Raw genomic sequence first — 18,799 nt, forward strand, 5'->3', positions numbered from 1 at the left:
ATTGTTTTTCCCTTCTATGAAATATTAAAAATGGCAACTATCCCTTATTTAATTTTCCATGTGAGTCACCTTTTTGAATTTTTTTGAATTTAGGTTTTTCTCCCAGATTGTGCCATGCTTCTTCAGCTGTTTGTAATATGCCTAAACACTATCCATTAAGAGTAGCTGATGTCTTACATGCCCCTGGGATCCACAGACAATACAAATCCACAGGGTCTTTACTTCTGTAACTCCCAGTAATGACAGAGTAACTCCCATACTGAAGAGCAGTTAGAAAATATGAATTTAGCACTTATTTTGGTATGTGATACCCTCCTGAAAGTAAGTATAACAGATGTAAAATGATTTTAAATAGCTTCTTGATACCAATAAGGGTGAAAATTGAAATCAGTATTCCCCATATTATCTTCACCTTACAATAACGTCAAACACTAAAATTGCCACTGAAATTAAGGTTTGGTGTTGGAGACGACAGGTCTTTTCCTTATAACTTATAAGAAGAGTTCAAGGTTTTAAAAGCAAAAATGATGTTGAGAAAGTAAATCTTTGACAATTAGAAAGGTAATTTTTTTCTAATATTCATCAGAGAAAATACATTAGAAGCAGACAAGGGAACTGAAATGTGGTTCATGTATGTTTTGTTGTTGTTGTTTTCAATGCTCCTCTTCCCTCCCATATCAATCTCATGAAAGGCACAGCATTAACTCTCTTAATGGTACCTGTGTTATCCACACTAAAGTTAATTGAACTCAGTAGAAAAGTCCTTCAATCCTGTAATCTCATTCAAAGGTTATAAAGTGCACTGGCTAATGAATGAATAAGGCACTCGGAAAACCATGAAAGGCTAATATGCTAAGTGTCCATCTGACCGGTAGCTATGATACCCACCAACCACCAGGGGGAAGATGCTCAATGCAGGAGCTGCCATGATGCGCACTGGCCATTTACAGAGAAACAACCCTGTGGATCTGGCGCCCTCAAAGGAACACTCGGCTTCCCCCAAGTGGGACACAGGCCTCGCCACCACCCCAGAGTGACAGCCCACCATATTGCAGCCAATGCTGCCCAGACCCCATGGTGCAAAATGTGGTCCACAGCCCAGCCCAGCCCAGAAATGGTGGCTGTGGGCGCTGGGTAATGATGTCACATAGCAACACCCAGCTTCCTCTCCCTAGCAATCACTAGCCTCCTTGAAGTTTCTTTAGCCCAGGAACACGACTTGCTTTATGGTGCAAACATTTTACACTTTAACCAAATGTCTGTAAAGCATTTTTCTGCCCCTCATCTCATTTGATCCTCACAGAAGTCCTGGAGTAGGTAGATAGGAGACTCGGTGGAATCCTATTTTCTTTTCATTAGCCAGAAAAAAATGGAGATTTAGAAAGCTTAGATACTTGACCCAATTGAAAAGTAGTAAGAAATGGTGCACCTTGAAAATGACTTCAGGTTTTCTCACTGTGCAGCATATAGTCAAACACTGCAACAGTTAAATATTTTACCCTTTGTTCTCCCTGTGTGATCTACAATAATAATCTGCTTTGTGTAGATATTTACTGCTGACAATTACCTGAAAGAGAAGTTGGGGTGCGTAACTGGGCTGTAAAAAGTTTAGCTACATCAGAAAGCATGTCTAATAAAGCAAGCTTATTCTCTCTCTCTCTCTCTATATATATATATATATATAAAAAAGGCTAAGATGACTCACACATGCACAATACATATAAATCTCTTGCTGGAGGCAATCAAATGAGTGTGTTTTGATCTGTCATTGTCAATCATGAATTTGGTTGACACTTCTATTATAGAGAAAGGGCAAATAGTGATATTAAAATATTTCTTCTAATTAATTTCCTTTCAATGTGCACAGATTTGTGCACTGGGCCACTAGTATAAAATATAATGCATAATTATCTACCATATAAAATGTAATGTATAATTATCTACCATTAGGGGAGCATATCAGAAAGTTTTACCTTCATTTTTTAAACAGTTGACTTCAGGCCAGTTTTTCATTTTGCTTTATTTTTCTCATCTTGCTCTGGCTGGTGTTCAGAACTCCCATTGACTTGCAGTAGATCTTTGCATTTGGCTCAGCTTCAATAGTAGAAAACAAGATATTGAGCAGACCCTTACTGCTTCTGAATATCTCTAAAATAACAACGTTCCCTGTCCAAACTATTACAATGGCTTTCAATATGAACACCAAGCAACTCTTTACAAAATATTGTATGCAATCATTTCAAAGTATAAAGATGTTTTCTTACATTTTTTTCTGGATTTAAAAATTTGTTTTCTGTTATTTCATGTAATCCTTAAAATATTTTGTAAAATTTGTAATGTAGATACAAGATTCTTAATTGTGCAGAAGAGAAAATATGAGGTACTTAATAACTCCTACTTCCATCACCAGTTTCTGTACGTCAGACCTCTAAAAGGTTGCAGTATTACTTAAGGGAGTTTTACGGATCATGACAGTACACTTAAGCATTATTTGCAGAATGAAAGTATTTATCATACATGTGTGAACTATTATTTTAAAATATGTTTATTGGCTATAATGATTAATAAATCATGTACCATTATTGCTGTAGTCATAATATTTTTTTTTCATTTTGTAATATCACACTCAGTGGATATAAAATGATAATTATTATCTTATGTGATCTTACTCAACATTATTTTCTGGTATTAAAGAGAAGTCTTAGATGTAAATAAATTGGAAAGCACTGAATTAGCCCATGCTGATAGAGAAAGTATCACAATGAGGGGGAAAAAGATTACTGAAAAAATAGATTAGGGTATATACTATAAATATATATATATCACAGATTTATTTTAACTATTGAGGTAGCCAAGAGGAAGTCTATGTCCATATATATATATATATATATATATATATATATATATATATATATATATATAAAGTTCATATATATGTGTGTGTGTGTGTGTGTGTGTGTGTGTGTGTAAAGTTCAGAAAGGAAGGGAGAGGAGAGAGAGATAGAAATATCAATGATGAGAGGGAATCATTGATCAGCCACCTCCTGCATGCCCCACACCATGGATTGAGCCCACAACCTGGGCATACACCTGAGCGGGAATGAAACTGTGACGTCCTGGTTTATAGGTCGATGTTCAAACATTGAGCCATGTCTGCTAGGCCCAAATGTATTTTGACTCATTTTTTCTATAAGAGATTTTCTATAAAAGTTGTAAAATGTGTCACTCCCAATTGAGACTTTTCCCAAAGACAAAGAGCCCCAAGGTAAATCAATGTAACTTCATTAGACTTTGAATTTAAGCAGAAGTAATAGACCATACCTTCCAGTGTAGTGTTGCAGAATTGATCAGTGAAGTCCTGAAAGATGCCATTCTAGGAGCCGTTTTGCACTGCCTCAGTCAAAGACAAACTGTGAAAAGAAGGGTACTATTTTCATTATAATAGCAATATCATTGGTAGCTCTGATAGTGACACAAATAAGCCATCATTAATAATGGTTGAGAGTAGGAATCATATCTGAAAGAATCTACACATTAGAATTCTCATTTATGAATAATATGTTGAATGAAGCAATTTTCATTTCCATTTACAATACTACAATATTTATGATTATCTTAGTTTACAGGGGGTGTCGAGATGATATGCGATGACAGAGGAGAAGACAGATAAGGAGAGAAAAAATTAAAGAAGTAAATATGGTATAAAAGGAAGAGTAAAATAAAAGATGTGACAGATGCCGGAAGAATACCTAGGGATGATCAGTAACAATGGGAAGTAAAGACAAAGCAGATGATGGTATCTCCTGGAGGAAACAAGACCCCTAGGCTTCCCATTTGCATATAATTCTGTTTTCTGGTTAGATAGCAGCTTCTCAATATTAAATGATTCTGACCCCACCTATTCCTTAAAAAAGACAGGGCAATCCTTTAGTTTATATCCCATGCTACTGCCAAGTGTTTTTCAACTTCAAATTTTGCAGTATTGAAAATTATTTTTGTTTGTTAAGGCAAAAGTGAACATAGAGCATGATAAATATTTTAAGTCTAAAAGCAGTCACCTAGTATTTAATTAGTCCTGAAGATATGAGGTGACTCTTACAGTATTATCTTAAAAATAGTATAATTATCATTACATCACATCTAAAACAAGATATATTTTTTAGGCATTACAGCTATATAATGAGGTCATAATGACTAATAATATTAATAGTCACAGTTAATAAATAATTTCAAGAGACAGTCATACATCAGTTCATGCTGTGGCATTCTTATTAAAAAAAGAAGTCCCAACATAATTTAGAAATTATAAGGTGGATTTGTAGAAATGACGGGGTGTGATTACTTCATTGGTAGCAGAGACCAAGCCAATGATTAATATGTCTAATCTTTTCATCATAAATATTATCAAATTGTTAATTTTTCATTGTTTAATAATTATTAGGTAAAAATATGAAAAAGGATCATGTAAGAAAATATTTTGACATTTATAATATGAAAGTGCACTTACAAGAAAAACAGAAAACTCATTTGAATGCAAACCCCCATATTCTCTATAAAACAAAGGCATTAATATCTGGAAGGAGGCATTAATATCATGGTGAAATTCCATTGTACCTGTGGAAGGAAAGAGGGAGAAAACTCCAGCTCTGTAGGAGAGAATGAAATATGTTCTAGGTTCAGAACTATGCCCAAGAAGAATAAAAATCCGTAGGTCACACCTTCAGAACCATCAAGTACTGTGACTATCTGGCATACAGGCTTCATTAGAACGCCAGAGGATGCCTAACAAGCTCTCACTCTTCCAGCAAGTATTGAGTAAAAGTAATTTGTGACAGACAGAACCTTTCTGAGGCACAGTACAATGAAAAATCTTAAAGCCAAAAGGGGACCAATCATCAGAAAACAAAATCTTCTAGGAAACCATTTCCCACATTAAAACAAGGTATCACTAGAATTTGAATATGGCGGTGCACTGAGGACAACTACAGAAACAATAAACCCTAACTCAAATCCAAATTGGATTATCTCACAACCTACACTAGAGACACACAACAGAGGAAAAACATTTTCAGATAAAATCTATGTACTTCACTTTTTACTGTACTACAAATGATGTCCAGCTTTTAACAAGAACATATGAGATTTATACAGGGAAAGAAAAAACATGCTCCTAAGAGACAAATCAATCATGGAACTAGATCCATATATGCTACAGATGCTGGAACTGCTTCAGAGGGGATGTTAAAGAACTGTAATTAATATGTTAATGGCTCTGAAGAAAAATATGAACAATATGAAACATTAGATAGGTGATTTCCAGGGAGAAATGAAACTACAAAAATGAATCAGATGGAAATGCTAGCAATGTAAACACCGTAAACAGAGATGAAGAATGAAGTTTTCAAGACTTTTTGCCATAAGAAAATATGTCTAAAAAGATAGTCCAGCACAATAGTGGCACTGCTCACAGACATGAAGAAATAAGAGACCCATGGTGGGGGTTGCCTTCCTACAGTTAATAATTATGTAATTATTAAAAGTCAGGCTATTACTAATACTATCATATCATTTCTGTACTTTTATGGATGTTTAAAATATAAATTTATTTTAAGACAAATTTTAAACTACCCTGTATTTCTCTAAATTGAGCAATAGTGCCACATCTTTCAGGAAATTGGGTTAGTTAAACCTGATATACATGTTAAGTATCTGATCTTGAGCCACTCATGCTTGAAAACAAGCTGTATCAATTAGAGCATTTTGGGTTGCAATAAAAGAAACAGGCTTTTATTACTTCAACAAATTTTTTTGAAGAATATTGGTCATTCACAAATCTGACAGTTGACTGAAATAAACCCTTAGGAACCAATGCAGGTCACGTGTCAGAAAGAAGAACCCATACAATAGAGTGGCAAGTATGCTTAACATTTTCCCCTCTGTTCAAGAGTCAAGATTCAGATTTCAGCATGGAAGCACTGTTTTAATCAAGATATGATCAAATGACAGCAGCCATTTACTGCCCATCAAACATATCCAATAGAGTAGAAAAAATTTCTCAAACAGAAATGGAGATGCTTCTAATGAGAAAATTGGACATTGTTAAATTTGGCAAAAAACAAACAAACAAAAACAGAAAGCAGATTTGAGAGATTCAAGATGGTGTTGAAATGGCAGTAGGAAAACAATATTATTAGAAATTCTAAAGCTTCTACTGTATTACCACAAATCTAGTAATATATATTTCCATCAGTATTTTATAAGCCTGTCTCTCTTGTTCCCCATATTTGAACTTTGGTTATTAATATCAGCATCTGTATAGTCCCTCATCTTTTTTATTTTCTTTAATCTCAGCTATCAGTAAAAAAAGCTCTAGAACTCAAAAATGTTTTCAAATTAATTCCTATTTATTAATACGACTTCATTGGTTCATTTTATTTTAGCCTTCTTGTTGACATTCTAATTATCAAAGTGGTCTCATTCACCCCCAACTTCTACACTCCTACCTTTATCTCTCCAAAAGTAAATTGAATTGAGTAATATAGTACTTTAAAAATGAAAAACATAATAATAAAAACCATTCAAATATACCCATAGCATACAAGGTCTATTCAATTCCTATATAATTTGAAGAATAAATTATTACATGAAAAATACTGCAAGTAAACATTTTAAACAAGTCAATTAAAATATTAACTAAAATGTATCATAAGTAAATTAGTATTTCCATTTTATCCTTGTTTTTTCTGGGATGTTATTTTATTTTTACAATTGGAGAAGAGTTCACTTATAGACAATGACCTTCATTATGTACACTACAAAATTAAATATGATTTATTCTTTAATCAATGAAGACTACTCAAGAATAGTTACCACAGAAAGATCAAAAGATCTTATGAGTTATGTCTGTTTTTTCAAAATTTATTTAGTATAAGTATTTACATAAAATGACAAGTTGATAAAATACTACCACCATAGATGAGAAAAATGTACAAAAGCATTTATCATCTAATTTTATTTCCAGTTAAATATGTTATTATACTTAATTTTATAAGGTAATAAACATCATTGAAAGTTAAGGAGTTTTTATAATATATTATACTTGAAAATATAAGACACCAATGTTTATGTCAGATTAAGTTCAGTAAAACATGTATTTTTTCCTATTTCCTACTATTAAAAAAGTATTTATTATATCAAGTGAATTTAATAATATTTACTAGACATTGTTACATAAGCAACATATTTATTACTATGGTATCTTTTTAAAAAATAATATAAAAATTCAAACCCCAAATCTAACCTAAAAAATGTCAAAATTAAGTTAGATTGCCAATAATATACATTTAAGTATTTTTAAAATACAGCAGTGAAGATCTCTTTCCTATTTGAGTATGTAGGAGAATGTGTGCAAGGGCTAACAGTTATAAATATTAAGTCATTACCCAAATACCAAAACTAATAAATGAAAAGACTGCTTAAAAACTGTTTATAAATCTGAAGCTATAATTATGTGTTTTGAATTAATGACTAGAACCTAGTTATGATCACTTAATGTTGGCCTCTGATCCTTTCCCTTTATATCACATAACATGGCCAATTTCATATTTTGCTATGCCTTAAAAAAGTACAATATATTTAGACCTATTTATATATCAGTAGCCAGAACTTAACCTAAAATTGTAATTCATAGAGTATCAAAACTTCCTTGTATCAACTAGGTTTACAAAAAAACAAAACAAAACACAAAAACCCACACAGAATGACTTTTAATTTTAGTCAATCCACCAAGATACAATTAAATTAGCTATGAAGAGGTTCTCTCTTTTCTATATGAAAAAGAAAAAGGGTGTTCATTTATGTTAACATAATATCAAAAATATCTTGGGGAAGTTAATGTATTCAGTCATAAGTTCTTTAAAGAGCTATGATTTGTTTGTGCTGAGTTTAATAGGGAGCATATGTTTTGTTGGTAGATAAGTAGCTGTAAAATATATATATATAGTGAAGAATGTAGTAAAATACCAAAAGCAACAAATAGTATTCTTTATGCAAGAAAATAACTATGAAGTAGATAGTTAATATAAATCTAATGAGAATTAAACTTTTCATTCAATTATATATATTTAGCTAGTAGGTTTATTCCCTTTTTTTCCAGAGGTGTAGTTGGATATGAACATGGAGGTGGCACAAAAAGCTGTACTTCTGCTTATCACTTTTAATTATGTAATTAAACTAAAGCCATTATATAATGGTTGGAAAGAAAACCAACTAATTACAGTTCAAAGGCAAATAGCAATTAAAATTAAAAATCCACACAGACACTTTAGATACATTGAAAAGAAATATCAAGATGCACAGAATAATTTGGAATAATTTTATCTGAAAAGCATTATTAATATTAATATATCCATTGTCTATGAGCAAACTATTTATTATAACTTTATTACTACATTAAAAAAATAGAAACATGCCCTAACCGGTTTGGCTCAGTGGATAGAGCGTCGACCTGCAGACTGAAGGGTCCCAGGTTTGATTCCAGTCAAGGGCATGTACCTCGGTTGCGGGCACATCCCCAGTAGGGGGTGTGCAGGAGGCAGCTGATCGATGTTTCTCTCTCATTGATGTTTCTAACTCTCTATCCCTCTCCCTTCCTCTCTGTAAAAATCAATAAAATATATTTTTTTAAAAAATAGAAACAAAATGATCTATAATATTTTGCTGATTTTCATCATCAAAGAATACTTCAATAATAATTTTCAGAATACATTTTGGGAAAAATAGCATAGATAATTTGAAAGTAAATTCAAAGTAAATATTTTACAGCATGACAAATTATGAATAAAATGAAATCTTAATCTTAGTATTCTAAATCCAACTTTGAATCATGCTTGTTGTGAGTATAAGACCAGTCATCACACTGCCTTTGAACTTCACCGTAACTTTGAACAATCTTCTAAACTCTTCCGCTGAACATATTCATATTCAAAACTACATTAGAAATAGTACTTATGTCATAAGATCACTTAAAAATTAAATGGTTTAATTATTGAAAAGCTTTTAATACATCCCTGAGCCCTAGTAAGCTAAATGTTGGTAACTATTATTACTATCATTATTATTACTAGAGGCCCAGTGCATGATTGAATCATGCATGTGAAGGGGGAGAGCTGGGTGCCTGTCCGCTGGTGCACCAGGCCTTTCAGAAGCCTCCAGTGCAGAGGAGGCTTCTGAAAGGCCTGGTGCCTGAGTGGATAGGCACCCAGCTCCCACGCTTTTGCTTTCGATCGCAGGGGAGCTGGGTATCTGTCCGCTGGTGCACCAGGCCTTTCAGAAGCCTCCAGTGCAGCGGAGGCTTCTGAAAAGCCTGGTGCCTGAGCGGACAGGCACCCAGTTCCCATGCTTTTGCTTTTGATCGCTGGTGCACCAGGCCTTTCAGAAGCCTCCTGCGTGGCAGAGGCTTCTGAAACGCCTGGTGCCTGAGCGGACAGGCACCCAGCTCCCACGCTTTTGCTTTCAATCGCGGGGGAGCTGGGTGCCTGTCCACTGGTGCACCAGGCCTTTCAGAAGCCTCCGCCCCGCCGGAGGCTTCTGAAAGGCCTGGTGCTGGAGCAGACAGGCACCCAGCTCCCCCACTTTTGATGGTCCACAGTGGGACGTGAGCTCGCTGCCCCAGAGGCCGCTTCTGTGCCGCAGTACAGCCATGGCGCAGACGCTGAGCTCGTGCCGCGGCTGGCGACGCAAGCTCAGCATCCCACTGGCCCAATCGGCCACCCCGGCCACCCCGAATCCCACCCCCCCCGCGCCTCCTGGCCAATCGCAAGCATAGCAAAGGTACGGTCAATTTGCATATTTGTCTATTATTAGGTAGGATTATTATTAACTAGAGGCCCGGTGCACGAAACTCGTGCATGGGGGGGGTTTCCCTCAGCCCAGCCTGCACCTTCTCCAATCTGGGACCCCTAGGATCGGGCCTAAACGGGCAGTCGAACATCCCTCTCACAATCCAGGACTGCTGGCTCCCAACTGCTCGTCTGCCTGCCTTTCTGATAGCCCCTAACCACTTCTTCCTGCCAGCCTGATCACCCCCTAACCACTCCCCTGCCAGCCTGATTGATGCCTAACCACTCCCCTGCCAGCCTGTTTGCCCCTAACTGCCCTTCCCTTAAGGCCCGGTCATCCCCAACTTCCCTCCTCTGCCGGCCTGGTCACCCCTAACTGCCCTCCCCCGCAGTCTTGATCACCCCCAACTTCCCTCCCTTACAGGCCTGGTCCCTCCTAACTGCCCTCCCCTGCTGGCCATCTTGTGGCGGCCATCTTGTGTCCACATGGGGGCAGCCATCTTTGACCACATGGGGGAAGCCATCTTGTGTGTTGGAGTGATGGTCAATTTGCATATTACTCTTTTATTAGATAGAATTGATTTGTATTATGATCCATGGATTGTAATTGCTGCATTGAATTCCTGATTTAAGTGTCTTTTGTTAACATGGGACAAAGAAGCTTACCAATGTTTCTGACTGGACTTTTGTGATCTGGCATCCTTCTCTGCTTAAGTTGCATCAGCTTTAGGCCTGTAATTTAGTTTATGCTTGACTAATTTCATGTTCAGCATCTCTCATATGTCTGTACATAACTGAAAAGTCATGGGATGACTAAGGGAGCCTTTGAACTCTGGGAACTTTAATTTAGGAACTGAGATAAGTCTAGTCAAACTCACTTAATAAAATACCCATTAAAAATTTAAATTATTTGCCCAGCTGGTATTGGTCAGTGGTTGAGCATCGCCATATGAACCAGGAGGTCACAGTTCAATTCCAGGTCAGGGAAGGTGCCCGGATTGCGGGCTCAATCCCCAGTGGAGGGGCATGCAGGAGGCAGCCAATCAATGATTCTCTCTCATCACTGATGTTTCTCTTCCTCCCCTTTCTTCTCTGAAATCAATTTAAAAAAAAACACACACAATTTTTAAAAATTTTAATTCCTGCCTAACTGGTTTGGCTCAGTGGATAGAGTGTCGGGCTGTGGACTGAAAGGTCCCATGTTCGATTCTAGTCAAGGGCATGTACCTTGGTTGTAGGCACATCCCCAGTAGGAAGTGTGTAGGAGGCAGTTGATTGATATTTCTATCTCTTTGATGTTTCTAACTCTCCCTCTCCCTTCCTTTCTGTAAAAAATCAATAAAATATATTTAAAAAATTTTTAATTCCTTAATTTCCATTTTCTATTTTTCTTTAATAATTTTTTTAAATAATACAATACATTCTTATTGTTACAAGTATTAATTATTGTTATACAAAGAAAAGACACAAACTTTTTCTTGAAACACCTTCAGTCCCTTTCCAGAGTCACTATCACCATTTTTACCATTGTTAGTAGTTTGCTTATATCCTCTCATTTATTCTCTCTCTCCCTCCTCTCTCTCTCTCTCTCTCTCTCTCTCTCTCTCTCTCTCTTTCTATATATATATATATATATATATATATATATATATATATGTGTGTGTGTGTGTGTGTGTGTGTGTCTAATACACACATTCACATGCTATCCACATTGCTTATGTGTATATGTAAAAATACTTGTGTGCATCTTCTTTTTAATGTATTTTGATTAAAATAGAGGCATATCCATTGATTAAATTACACATGAAAAGAAAACATGCTAGAGAAATGGTTGTTTAGCATGTAATTGGAACATCATGAAATTTCAGATATGCATGCATATTTAGTGTGTATAATGTATGTGTATCAATGTTTGTGTATTATAAGAGCGTAATATATAAATCAATAAATAGACATTTCATTGATATCTTTCATCTTTTCATTTTTTACTGAATTTATTGGGGTGACACTGGTTAATAAAATTATATATGTTTCAGGTGTACAATTCTATATAACAGATCATCTGTATATTGTATTGTGTGTTTACCATACCAAGTCAAATCTCCTTCCATCACCATTTATCCCACCTTTACCCTTTCTATCTCCCCTCCCCTTTTCCCTCTGGTAAATTATACTACATATATTTTCTTAACAATATATAACTATATCAATATATAATTTAAAATCATATATGCATGGAATTTTTAAAATTAATATGTAATAGAAAATAAGTATATACATCTGTTAATTAAAAAGAAAGATATTCAGCAATACATATATAACAGATTAATTTCGTTATATAATCTCTACCATATACATATATATGGTAGAGATCACATATAGATGAGAGCATAATTAATCTATATTAAGATAAATTAAATGTAGAGAGTTTTAATATGTTTAAGTTGGTCATTGACATTCCTACAAGTGTTATGTCAGTTATGAATATGCACACAAACATATATATCCACAGACACATATATAATTTCACAATAGATAGACATAAGATAATAGACATTTTCATTTTTACTTACCTAAACAATTTGCAATAAATATTATTGCATATATGTGTGTGAGAATGTGAACTTATAAACATATACGATACAATATGCATAAAAAGTATGTTATTTTCTTAATCAACATTCACCAAATATAATTTCTGGGTAAATGTGTGCATATTTAAAGTTTAAAAAATATTTATAACAGAGACTATTGAAGTTGGGGAAAGCTATTAAAAATTCTGAAGTTCATGGCAAATTAATATCTGTATAAAGATTTTTAACCCACCTATTTTTGCCACTGGGGTTAGGGGAATGTCACTGGAGTTAGAACTTAACCCTGGCAAACTGCTTTGTAGAAAATTTACAGCAATTTACACTCCCACCAAAGGTATTTGAAAGTACTTATCTCTGCAACCAGCATTACCAGCCATGGATGTCACTGTCTCTTTCCCCCTAATTCTATTGGTTAAAACTATATTTATTGCATTATTATTTTAATTTCCATTTTATTGACAATGAGATAGGATAATTTTTGTATACTTTAATGCTAAAGTGATCTTACTTTCTTTGAATTATATTTTTATCAATTATCTGTTTTCCTCTGGTTAATTTATTTCTTATCAATTGGAAGGAATTCATGGTCTAGTATCCATATGCACTCTTTTAATTATAAGTTTGCATTTTATACATTTATTTGTGAATAATTTCTGTTGTCTATTAACATAAAAATTTACTTTTAAGTATTTAAATATGTCTACCTTTAAACAAATTAAATATGCTTTATGACTTTTCTCTTATTTATATATAGCTTCATTTATTTGAATTACACATTTGTGATCATAAAATTTTAATCTTGATTTTTTGCAAATGCTGTCTCACAACCATATTCCAAAGTTATGCATACCTCTTTAGGAACCTCAGTTATATTAGGTTTTGAGAGAAGATGAATAACATTTGGATTATACTATCTGATAAATTTCTAGCATGTACATATGATTTGGACTCAAATGAAAAGAAAAAAGCAATATAATTTGCATACAAGGTCAACAAAAATATTTGTTATAAACTTGATAAACATAACTTATATTCTTTCCCAAAAGATGAACCATCATCTCTCTAAAAGAATACTTTTTGGTAAGGTCACTTTTTACTAAAGTTGGAAACATATTTAGGTCTGTTCTAGTGCCATATGTATCATTGAATTTCTGGAGTCCACACCACAAAGCTTAGAGGATAAGATTTTAGCTTGGAGTATTTTTAGAACAGATGTTGTCGGTTGTCTACCTTAACTTTTTCTATCGATTGTATGACTTTGAATGGTTATGCTTCTTGGATGGTCCTGACAGAATGAGCCAGTTGCAAAATGTATCAACAGTTAACTTAGTTAATTGAATAAGTAGGTGGATTCCATTATTATTCTTCATTTAAGATGTATACTGCCTTCAAAATGCAAAAGTTTTCTTCTTTCCATAGTTGCTATCAAAATGCACTCTCTGACACTAATGAAAAATATCAAGTGATTTTTTTTCAAATACCCACTGGTTTGGAATAGAGAAACCATAAATTTAATACAGAAAGATATATTTTTATATTTGCTACAACGATAGCATATGGATGTGTTTTTTACTAACAGCTCATGCATGTGTTTATAATATGAGCTCAATAGAAATGTGGTTCCTATAGTGAAAGGGTGGTGTCTTCACATTTGCCAGACTGATTCTTAACACAAAACTTGAATAAGAATAGTCTCTAAACATTTTCTAAAAAATACATAATAGAAGTACTGAAGTAGTATTTCATTTTGTTACACCAGAAATAGGACACTTTTCAAGACAATTTCCACTCATTCTGATCTGATAGTAGCTTTTAAACTCTAAATTTTGAAAACCTTTGATAATCTTAGACAAAAGAGGGGCTGATATAACTTGACACATGAATACTTTCTAACCAGAGTAAAATATCTATAGTAGATTGATGCATTTCATAATAAATCTTATGACTTTGGCTAGTGTCAATGTAAATTAAGAGCACAACAAAGACAGAACAGTAATGACGCCTTAACCCAATTGCTATACTCACATATTTCTGTAGATTTTCAAACTCAGGATAGGAGCATATTGAAAAAGAAATAGACCTGGAAATTAGGCAAGCTAAATTTTTGAAGTACTAATATGTATTAAGTGCTGACATTATGCCAAGAGCTCTAAGACTGTTACCTGACTTTAATCCTGACAACAACCATATGTGATAGGCACAATTATTAATTCCTTTTTGCAAATAAGAAAAGGTAGATCTATCTGGTTAGACAACTGAGTCAAAAAATTTACAAAGCTAAAATATGAACCCACATCTGTCTTATTTCAAAACCTATGCTTTTAACAACTACAGAAAATATATATACTAGATAAAGTGTATATATGCTATTGCTAGACTTGACATTTTTCCCATGTGAGATTTTTCTTTATACAAAGATTTCTTATCAGAACAAGAGAAGAAATTACAAATCTCTGATTACTCTAACAGAGGGCAGAAAAACACACACACTTTTAATATTTCATAATACATTATTGGGAACAAAACCTCTCAAAAATTGTTGAATATGAATGTTTATTATTTATATGTGTAACTAGAAAAATATGAAAAATTTGATAAATTTTAAAAATACACAGACATTCAGAGCAGAAATGCATTAATTATTTTGATTTTGGAAGTCTGATTATAAGATTGGAGCAATCAGCACACCATCTCAGTCTTGTGTGTATCAACTCGTCACTCATTATTTATTTAACAAATATAAAATAAGGTTCCGTTAAGCAATGAACAAAAAGATTAATAAGACATATTTCCTTAACTTAAGACAAAATTTTATCTAATTACATCAGATAAATACTTAAAATAAATGTGAAAACAGTTAACAACAAAGTACTGTATGTACACTGGAATAAATGATAAAGTAACTATTTCTACATAACACATTTGAGGACCCTTTCATGTAAGTATTAGCTGAGATAAAACTTTGAAGTTCTCTAGAAAGTTCATAAGGCACAAAGAGTGGAGGATATACTTAAAATGTAAAACAATGTAGTCAACCAATGATTCATATAAATTGTCCACTTTCATAGTGACATATTCATTACCTCTACCCTAAACAAACCCCCACAGATACACGCAGCTGCCACAAAATTGCACTGTTTCTATAACCAAAAGCTACAACACATTACTTTCCAAAAGTATTTCAAAAGAATATTAATATCAATATGATACTGTGTATGAGTTATACTCATAAAACCTTATATTTGAGATTTTGTGAACCATTGATAAAGTGAGATTAAAGACAGCAAGAAAGAGTTTTGCTTTAGTAAGGCAGACTAGGTAATTTGTACTAACCCTCCTACTGAGACAAGTAGAAAATATGAACAAAAGAAAATTTACCTTCTTGAAAGCTTTAGAAGTCTTTTTTAAAAGTGAAAATGTATAGGGTCAAGATCCAGAAAAATAAATAAATGTGGAGAGGAGAACCTAGGGGATATGTGGATAATAGAAATGGTTGCTTCAAGTGGCTGAGCAGCTATTTAATAGTGTGATAGGCTGGCAGTAAGTCTGAGCCCAGGACTTTTCCATATAGAGAGGTTTCTGATAACCCACCACACAAAGGAGAAGGAAACATAGATGTAGTCTCTTCTAGAGATTAATCTAGAGATAACAGACAAGCTTCAAATGATCTCTATCATTAACATTAGAAAATTGTGTTTGAGTTCCCTAGCTACTTCACAGAAGCAAACAAATCTTCAGTAGAAGGCTCTAGTTTTAAAATAGAATGAATAGCTTTTAATTAAAAGTAATCAGACAAGAAAATGATAAAACAACAGACATTAAAAACAGTCCCACTGGCGATTCAGGAAATAAATGTATTAGAATGAATTATAAAAATAACTATTCTGAATATGTTCATAATGTTAAAAGACATTAAGATTTCAACAGGGAACTAGATATCATAAACCATAAAAAACTGCAAAATAAAATAACTTTTAGCTAAATACATAGTTCCATGGATTATTTTAACATTAAATTAGTCATAGCCAGTAAAGAATAAATGAACGAAAAGATAGATCAATATAAAATATCTACAAATAAGTACAAAGAAAAGACAAGGTAAGAGATATGTGGAACAAGCTTCTTACAAGGTTGTTTCTTCTCCTTTCTAAATAACTATTAGATAAACATCAAGACTCAGGCAGGCAGACAGGACAGAGAGGAGAGATAGAGACTGAAGAATAAAGAACCCAAGGAGATATATATATATATATATATATATATATATATATATATATATATATATATATATATACACACACACACATTAGTGGCCTGGGGCATGAAATTCGTGCATGGAGCGTGGGGGGGGGGGGGGTCCACTCAGCCCAGCCTGCACCCTCTCCAATCTGGGACCCCTTGGGGGATGTCCGACTGCCGGTTTAGGCCCGATCCCTAAAATGGCAGTCAGACATCCCTCTCACAATCCTGGGCTGCTGGCTCCTAATTGCTCACCTGCTTACCTGCCTGGTCGCCCCTAACTCTGCCCCCACCTGCTGGCCTGATCGCCCCTCACTGCCTCTGCCTGCCAGCCTGATCGCCACTAACTGCCCCCCACTGCCAGCCAGGTCATCCCCAACTGCCCCCCCCCTGCCGGCCTGGATGCCCCCAACTGCCCCCTGCTGGCTTAGTTACCCCTCACTGCCCCCCTGCCAGCCTAATCACCCCAACTGCCCGCCCTGCTGGCCTGGTTGCCCCCAACTGCACGCCGCTTGCTTGACTTGTCACCCCTAACTGCCCCCCTCCACAGGCCTGATCATCTCTTACTGCCCCCCCACCCCCCGCCAACCAGGTCGCCCCCAACTGACCCCCTCTGCCTGCCTGGTCACCGCTAAATGCCCCCCCTGCCAGCCAGGCCTCCCCCAACTGCCCCCCCCTGCTGGCCTGGTTGCCCCATGCAGCCTGCTGTTCAGTCGTTTGGCTGTCCCTCACTAACCCCCCTGCCAGCATGGTCATAGTCAGCCATCTTGTGAGGGCATGAGGGTTAATTTGCATATTACCTCTTTATGATATAAGATGATTCTTGGCCTAGTAATTTTAGTAGTTCAAAAGTAATGGAGTTGACAACAAGAGGTATTGGACACACGGTTCTGAGATGAAAGTGATTCTATCATAATAATCTGGTTATTATCTAGCAGGAAGAAGTAAAGGGAAGACTACATAATATAAACATGCCATTTATACAGCTCTGCTAATTTAACACTCTCCAAGTCTGTTCCCTTCAGATTGATGGAGAAAGGATGGACAAAGGCAGTTTGGACACATGCCCAATAAGGTCTGAGTGACATGGGGAGGTGTCTACCTCTCAGTCAGTCACACCTGGGAGTGAGTCAGTGGCCGGAATTGGCATGGCCACTGTAAGGGTGTGAAACCTGAGTATTTCAACTTCTGAAATAAGGTGTGTATCTCTCTCCCTCAAGCCTGGCTCCTGGCTCTCCTGTTACAGGGGATACGTCTCCCTGTGCCCACGTGGTCCATGGCCTTGTAGGCTCCACACAATGGACTAATGGGCTTTAATTAGCTTGAATGCTGAACTGGACCTGGCTGCAACACGGAACGGAAACTCCAGACACTGGCCTGCTTTTGGTTCTGCTGGACCCACAGCTGCACCTCTTTCAGGACTGGTTTAGGGGCATGGGACTTCACAACCCAAGAAATGTAACTCCATGCAAATAAAGCCTTTTACCACATCTCGTTCTCCCAGGGGGCTTCTAAAAATGCTTATTCAGCAGTACGCCATGAACCTCATGCCCACTCATGTCTGAGAAATATGGCCCACTAATCAGCAATAAAAGGGTTTGTGATGCTTTTCTATTTGGAAGAGTATTGCTCATGATTTAGAGTCTTTCATTTGGGTAGTAATGAAGAGATAATTACTATTGGTTCTTGCTGTTGGAGTGTTTCTCTTTTCCACAGTAAGACTTAAGGAATCACCTCTCCTTCTCACTCTCCACTTCCTCCTCTCTTAATCTTAAACACTCTTGCTCTCTCACTCTTATTCTCTAATTGGTGATGTTGTCAATAAAAATAACTACATTTATAATTCTAAAAGTTCCAAAGACTCAAAGTTCTTTGGGATCCAGAATTGTTTACTTACTCCAGCAGCACCCTAGGAACACTCTCTCCAGGCATGCACAATATACACTGAGTGGCCAGATTATTATGTGTTCAGAGATCATAATAATCTGGCCACTCAGTGTATTTACCTCTGCATCAGAATATTTCAGGGAAGTTGGTTGTTGCAGGGTATATTATTTTCCTAGGAATGCTGTAACAAACCGCCAATCCAATAGGTGGATTATTAAGTCAAATAGGATGACTTAAAAA

This window comes from Cnephaeus nilssonii (genome assembly GCF_951640355.1).
Source record: "Cnephaeus nilssonii genome assembly, chromosome: 1".
Lineage (NCBI taxonomy): Eukaryota > Metazoa > Chordata > Mammalia > Chiroptera > Vespertilionidae > Cnephaeus > Cnephaeus nilssonii.